General features: G+C 40.7%; 1 pseudogene; it reads right to left on the reverse strand.

Moving 5' to 3' along the window:
* Positions 1-2372: 2372 nt before the first annotated feature.
* Positions 2373-6396, reverse strand: LOC122450932 (annotated as a pseudogene).
* Positions 6397-8339: the final 1943 nt, after the last annotated feature.

The following is an 8339-nucleotide window of genomic DNA, read 5'->3' on the forward strand; positions in this document are numbered from 1 at the left end:
CTGGGTGGTGGAGAGTGATGGAAATGTGCTTGGCAGTTCTAGGCCAGAGAGATTGGAGGGGTGAGGGGTGGGGGTGGGGCTTGTGCTTCCTTCCCTAGAGGAAGATCTTCCAGACCTCTGTCCCTCCAGCATGTGCGCTTAAGTTAGTCAATGTATCTCAGTTTCATAGGAGGCAGGTGCTTTTCAAACTGCTGCATCTGGGAAGGGAATCAGAGTGAGTGGATCTGCACTCCAGACCTTCAAGAGCAGAAGTCTCAGTTAAAAAAAGATGTTTGCTCCTTGGAAGGAAGGCTACAACAAACCTAGACAGTGTATTAAAAAATCAGAAATATCACTTTGCCCACAAAGGTCCATATAGTCAGAGCTGTGGTTTCTCCAGTAGTTGTGTATGGATGTGAGAGTTGAACTGTAAAGAAGGCTGATCACCAACAAATTGATGCTTTTGAATTGTGGTACTGGAGAAGACTCTTCAGAGTCCCTTGGACAACAAGAGGATCAAACCAGTCAATCCTAAAGGAAATCAGTCCTGAATATTCATTGGAAGGACTGATGCTGAAGCTGAAGCTCCAATACTTTGGCCACCTGATGCAAAGAGCTGACTCATTGCAAAAAGACCCTGATACTGGGAAAGATTGATGGCAAAAGGAGAAGGGGACAGCAGGGCATGAGATGGTCGGATGGCATCATCAGCTCAATGCACATGAGTCTGAGCAAGCTCCAGGAAATAGGGAAGGATAGAGGAGCCTGGCATGCTAAGTTCAGGGGTTGCAAAGAGTCAGACATGACTTAGTGACTGAACAACAACATTAAGGACAAGTGGCAGTTTGAAAAATCTGATCAAACTTGGGGGAGAGAATATTAGCTACCTGCATCAGAGTAGCATAAAATTTATTTTTGAGAATATCTTCTTGCTTTTAGATGTTCTTTTGCCTTTCTTCTCTAAGAAAAGAGTTGACTTATTATAACATTTCTCTCATTTTGTTTCTGTTGTCAAATCCATGAATAATTTGTACAGAAACTGGGAGCTTGGGGTGGGACATCTATACTCACTTTTGTGTTCCCAGTGTCCAGAATATACACAATAATTTTTTTATATATAAAGTATTTATTTTTATGCACATATTTACCTACAAAATTTACAGGAAATAAAACAATGAAGAATATAAAGAATACCTTCTTAAGACTTAGTAGGAGTGGAGGGTTTTATTGATGAATTTTGAAGAATACAATTTTATACATGTGAAAACCAAAATGAACACATTTAAGATAAATGGCAGCCTTGTTAAAAATTTTTTGTCCTGTCTTTGAATTTTCAGCTTTACATTAAATGAAATTAGAAAGATTGCTCATGAAATAATTTAAATCTTTTCAAAATCTGCTAATAAACAGGAAGAAGGCACCTCCAGTTCTTTAACATATTTACAGCAATCCCAATACTTTAATCTTAAGGGTTATTATAGTACAAGTGGCTAATATGCATACACCGTATGTCATTAACACTCTCTAAACAGTGACCGTTTTAGACTCTAGTTTGTGACGCCGCTCCCTAGTGATCCCGTGATAGAGTGGATGACCAACCGCACCTGCACAATACTGGTGTAACAGCATGTCTACCACAGCATAAAATCCAATTATCTAAAACAATGACTGTCAAATTCCCAGACAATACATAATTTATAACTAAATTTGTCTACTCAGAAGCCTTTGGAGTGTTTTTCAAATCATTTAAAAAATAAAAAGTATATTTAGCATTAAATGAAAACAATGAACCTGGAAAATAGCACAACAGTGGCTGAAATTCATATCTAGCTTAACAAAAGCTGTTTCTCAAAACATCTATAATTTCTTACAACATAATGGAGATGAATTTTCCTTAGTCCAAGCTCAGTCTGATGTTTTTCCTGCATTCTGATTAAAAGAGGAGTTTAAGAGTGAAAGGCACAGCTATAAGTAATAGACGGTTTTAAAGAACTGTGGAGATGGTAAGCAGATGTTCCTGAAATACTGGTGCAGGAGAACCAAGTCCACATAACATTTCCTCTTTAACGTTGGCATTGATTGGCTATTTACAGTAGTTTGCAAAAATACATTGTAAAAACTGGATGAAGTTCTGTTTCTAAGTTTAACTTAGTAACATATTACATACATACTTCATCTGCAAAAATGTTCGCAGGATCTGAAGTAATAAAGTGACACTAATACAGAAACACAGATAATCAAAGGTACCAAAGCACTGATAATGAGAGTCATCATCATGAAGATAATCTGGGGAAATATTGCACACTTCTTGTCCACTGTTGCTATGACAGTCACATATCCAACTGTAAAAGGAATCCTTTATGGCTTTTGCTTTATCACTTTTTGAAGAAAGGTTGTTTTAAGACCCAAAACAATGAATGTAGATTGTCATTGAACATGAGGCCTAGGTTTCAAAATTAGTTTTCCTGTATCATTACAAGACATATTGTACTCTGCTAGCACAGTTCGACATCAAGCAGATTGACAGTGCAACTACTTTCGTGTGTATTCCAGTGAAGAATAAGCCTATTAGAGTAATACAGCTAATGGTGAGAAATGGATGGTTCCATAAGGATGTGAAGAAGGACACCTTTTGTATCTTGGGATCTATTAACCAGTTCCAGGCACCAGTAACTGTACAGACAGATACCACTATAAGAAACCTTCTCCAACGTCCAGTGGCTGGTTGCAAACAATGAATATATTCAGTAAGTCTCCTCTCCAAAGCCTTGAGATCTTCCACCTACTTCAGCGAGTTCACGTTGGGCGGTAGCTCCGGTCACCGGCGCAGCCCCTTCTGCATCTCAACTCCAGTCCCTACCAGGGCCGCAGCACCAACTCCCACCTCTAACCACTTCCCACAATAATTTTTTGAGTGTTAATATTTTCTAAGAAAATAAGAGCTTCTTATGGATATCATTTTCATAAGGAGCCCCAGAAATAATGGTTTTCTCCTATGAGTCTCATCCAGCCACTATATACTTAAGACTTGAGCTGGAATCCATGGTAAGGCCCTTCTGTTATAATTAATTGAACACAATGTCTGAGGTTTAAAACTTGCCTAACCTTCAATTCCCTTTACTGCTCTAGCTTTATTGTTTCTAGAACAACTATCTGTATGTATTCTCCCACTGGGAGTGCTCTCACATCGTTTAGCTCTCTCTTCCCAGAACTGCAAGTGCTGAAAACTGGAAATGATCTTGTCTGGGGCATGTGAATATATGTGCTCATGAGAAATCAAGAGGGCTGGGAATCGCCATTCAGGCCATAACTTTAAATCCACAGTGTGCTAAGCAAAACAAGGCTCCATGGTGGGGTGCAGGCTGCATATGCTAACAGAGCCATTGTTTCCCCAAATTTCTGATTCTCATCCAGGCAAGCCCACTCCAATCTAATATATTATGTTGTCATAAGAAATGTGCAGCATTACAGTCTGGTACATCTCTAAGTGTCTTTAGGGGATCCTCTGTTCCTCTGTCAATTTCTTGGCTTTTTCCTGGAAGTCAGATGGATATAAATACTTAAAACAGAACTCCTTGGGAAATCTCTCCATCACCAGACTTGTGGGAAAGTTCAGGACCAGGTGGTATTAAAGAAATTATGATAATTCCCCTTAGATGCCCTTTAAACAAACCAGCCTCCTGGAATATGAGAGGAATGGGATTTGTGTCCTAGTCCTCTTAAAGCCATGTCTGTAACTCTAGTTCTAGAAAGACAGTGTGTGTGTGTGTGTGTGTGTGTGTGTGTGGTACTTCAGTAAACACAAGACCTCTCCTCTTAGGTTCTACCTGTTGTCCTTCATGAAATTGATTGACATATCTGTTGTTTTTTCTGTGATTATAAAGCGTATTCCCGAAAATGTTACTGAACTTGAGTCCACTCACCTGCCCCACACCAAAGTCAATTTACTGACACCAGGTTGAGATGAAGGAAAGGACAGCTTTTATGGAATAGCATCTAGCAAGGAGAGGAGCTTCCCTGGCGGCTCAGATGGTAAAGAGTCTGTCTGCAATGCAGGAGACCCGGGTTCAATCCCTGGGTCAGGAAGATCTTCTGGAGAAGGAAAGGGCAACCCACTCCAGTATTCTTGCCTGGAGAATTCCATGGACAGAGGAGCCTGGTGGGCTGCAGTCCATGGACACAACTGAGTGACTAATGCTTTCACTTTCAAGTAAGGAGAATGGGCATCTCATGTTTGAAAACTCAAACTCAGCAAGGGCTGTCAGAGAAACCTTTTAAAGGCCACACTGGGTGGGGGGCGGGGGTGGGGAACAGTGAGGGTTACAGGGGACATGGCTTTCTTCTGACTGGTTGGTGGTGAGGTAACAGGGTGATGTTTCAGGGGTCTTAATCATCAACCTTCAGGTCTCAACCAGTCTGGGGTCTAGTTCTTTGTGGTCAGCATGTAGTCACCAAACTCCTCATTGGTGGTGGTGGTGTTTGTGAGATGGGGGCGGGTGTCTATTTCCTGCAAAACAACTCAAAGCTATGTATCAGATTGTTATGTGTATCCCTTTAGGAGAAATTAGGACTCTTGTTGCTGAACTATTGTCATTATTTTTCTGGTTTAACCACATTTCCTTTGTTTCTGCATTCTTTTAAGTCCCTAATTATTAACTGCTTGCACCAGGGCTCTTTGGAACTCAAAGACCTAGGAGACTAAAGCCTTCTTCTACAAACAGGAAATGGGGGTAGTGGGGGCGGGGGGGGGGGGACAGGACGTGGCATGAGCACCCTGTAGAATCTTGCTAGCTTTTTTAAGGTCTTAAGTCATAGTTCTAAAAAATCAATTATGTGGGGATTTAGAAGAAGCTTGTATGTAACATCCATTTGCTACAATGCCAGATTAGAGATTTCTTTTTAGGCAGAAAATTTTAAATATTGCTTGGCTTTGCACCCTCAGAGTCACTCCTTTCACCACACCATTAATATTATAAGAAACTTAATTTTATTTCAAGTAGGAAAATGAAAAGTTTTTTTTGTTTGTTTGTTTTACAAGATCTTAATCATGGACGACTTATTCATTCACCTCTGCACATGAATCAGACTTCTGATCACGCAAAGAAGTTCATCTCATTTCCCTTAGTGTCTTACAGGCTTATGTGAGTCCCAAGTTAAAAGAAAAGACAAATTCTACTGCTTGCTTGGTCTGTTACAAATCTACCCAAACAGAATAGGAAAAAGATCTATCAGTAATCTAAGAACCCTGGAATTTGGAAATTCTCAAATGACTGCAACTGTGAGCTTTCACCAACTCTTGTAGCTTAGCAGTCAACCCTGATTCCAGGAGGGAAACATCTAAATACCTGACCCTTCTCTCTTATACCCTGAAGCCAATTGGTCAGAAAATTCTAATTTAACTCTCTAATGTAGCCTTTCCCCTTCCATCCAAACTACCACCAATTTAGTGCTTGCTTTCCTTGTCCTTTCTGGGCTGTTTCCATGGTTTACTTCTATCAGTGCTGATCCAAGTCATGGAGTAGCCATTAACTTTGCTCAAATAATAAATACAATGTTACTAAATGCAAGTTCCTGTGTCAGACACACAGTGAGGCCAAATAAACTGAGACAATGGGGTTTGGAGTAGAGAAAGGTTTATTGGAGCACAGAGTAAGGAGAACTCCAAACAACCCCAGACTCCCAGAGGGGTTTCAGCAAAGCCTTTGCAGAGGCCAGGTAGGAGGGTGTTATAGGGTATGTGATCAGCTCATGTACAGTTCTCTGATTGGTTGGTGTTGAGGTCACAGGGCATTATCATTCCTTCACTCAGTTTAGTCAGTTCAGTCAGTTCAGTTCAGTCGCTCAGTCGTGTCTGACTCTTCGTGACCCCATTAACTGCAGCACGCCAGGCCTCCCTGACCCTCACCAACTGCCAGAGTCTACCCAAACCCATGTCCATTGAGTCAGTGATGCCATCCAACCATCTCATCCTCTGTCGTCCCCTTCTCCTCCTGCCTTCAATCTTTACCAGCATCAGGGTCATTTCAAATGAGTCAGCTCTTCGCATCAGGTGGCCAAAATATTGGAGTTTCAGCTTCAGCATCAGAACTTCCAATGAATATTCAGGGTTGACTTCCTTTAGGATGGACTGGTTGGATCTCCTTGCAGTCCAAGGGACTCTCAAGAGTCTTCTCCAACACCACAGTTCAAAAACATCAATTCTTCGGTGCTCAGCTTTCTTTATGGTCCAACTCTCACATCATTCCTTAGGTGCCAGTAGATCTGAGGGTTCAAGGAGTTAATTTCTTCCCTGTTGGGGGTGGTTTTAGCATCTGGAAAACAACTCAGAACTGGTGCACCAGCAATATTATCTAGGTACTTCAGAGAGGGGCTACAGCAGAAAATAAGGGGGAAGGATCCATCCCAGGAAGACCTCATAGGGTCCTGCTTGGTTACAAAAAAACAAAGACTAACCGGTGTTACCTCTCTAAGAAACACTTAGCAATCAGTTGTCAGTTCCTGTCATGTGTGTCAGTTTGAGGAGCTTGTGTATCTCCAGAGGCAAAGCAGAGGCACTTTGACTGCGTCTCAAAGCCTGGGACACCCTCCTGGAATGTCTGTTCAGACAAAATTCAGAACCGATACAGGCCCACCTCTTGGGCATCAGGCATAGTAAATTTTCCTCAATAAACTATAATTTCACATGTTATCAAATGAAAGTGAAAGGATTAGTCACTCAGTCTTGTCTGGCTCTTTGCAAACCCATGGACTATATAGCCCACCAGGCTCCTCTGTCCATGGAAATTTCCAGGCAAGAATATTGGAGCAGGTTGCCATTTTATACTCTAGGGGATCTTTTCAACACAGGGATTGAACCTGCGTCTCTTGCATTTCCTGCATTGGCAGGCAGATTCTTTACCACTGTGCCACCTAGGAAGCCCATGTACTATAACATTTAACATGTTAATAAACTGGGGTTTCCTCCTGTTCTTCTGTCTTATGTCAATTTGATTATTAGACAAGCCTAAGAAATTAGAAGGGAAGAAGAAAAATTTTTTCGCCTCCAACACAATGTATGAACTTTTAGTGATTTAATGTTATTTCCAAATCATTCAGGTCCTCCCCCAGCACCGCCCCCCCTTCTCCTGTTTAAAATGTCTTTAAATGCCGTGAATTGTGTAAGCTTTTTGAAGTGAGCCACGCTGGAACTCTACATTCTCGGTTTTACTGCTTCAGCTCAGAAAATCAGTTCAACAAAACAAAACAGCAGATTCTGTCTTGCTTTACAATCACTGTGTTATAACAGTCATAGTAACAAACATTCTTTAGTTTATAGCAGAGAAGCTTTTAAATATTCCTATTCTGAACCAGTTCCTCCACAATTGCTTAAGACCAAATGATTAATTCAAGTCTGTGGATAAACATGATACAGGCAGAATATGGATGTCATAAAAAGGTACAAAGAACTACGGCTTTTGGAAAGAAATCAAATGCCCCAGTTAGAAAAGGAACTGGGGACATTTTCCTTCTAAAGATGTTTCATTTCTGTCAGTAACACGTTAGGGGTTGATAGTAAAATTCATGTTTTGAGGGAAGATAAGAAGCATTTAAATAAAAATTCATTCTCTGCTTGTTTGACCCACCTCCCCCTCTCCTGGTGTGCATCCTGCATCTGCTTTATGTGTTAACCAGACCTCCCCAATGGCAGAAATACCGGCTCAACCATAAAGATCCAGTTTTCTTCTTCCAGTCCCAGTCATGTAACTGCTTAGAAGATGACATTACTTACATATGACCTTATTAATGTTCATAGCTGTATTTGTATTCTGCCTGTTTGATAAGATTATTTCTTGTGCGAGATAAAATCCATATTTCGTGACAAGACAAGAAAAATTTAAACATAAAAAAATTTCTCTGCCCTTTGGCACCCTCTCTTCCCCCTACTGTGCTCTGTGTGTCTGAATCAAGCATTGACCAAACCTCCCCCATGAACAGAAATATCTACTCAACCATAAAACACAAGATTCTCCACATCAACAGGACAACTCCTTAAAAGATAACATTCCTTCTTGATCTTATATGGGGCCACGTGAGGTTTAGCTCTGGATTGTGTAAACTGTATAATCCATAGTTTACTGTACAGCCCTCTATCTCCAAAAGCTTATTTAATTGTGCCTTGACTTCTAAAGAATGTAACATTTCTTGGAGTTTTCTGAGATGCTCTTCCTGGATTATAATCCTCAAATTTCCCTGAATAGAATTTTCCATTTCTTTCTTAGATCTCCTGATTCATTTGTGTTGACACTTGTATTACCAAATGTGTGACTGAGCCTCTGATAAAAATAATGATGACTAGGTGACTTGAAAGGATTGACCAAGTA

The sequence above is a fragment of the Cervus canadensis genome, chromosome 12 (assembly GCF_019320065.1).
Source record: "Cervus canadensis isolate Bull #8, Minnesota chromosome 12, ASM1932006v1, whole genome shotgun sequence".
NCBI classification, from domain to species: domain Eukaryota; kingdom Metazoa; phylum Chordata; class Mammalia; order Artiodactyla; family Cervidae; genus Cervus; species Cervus canadensis.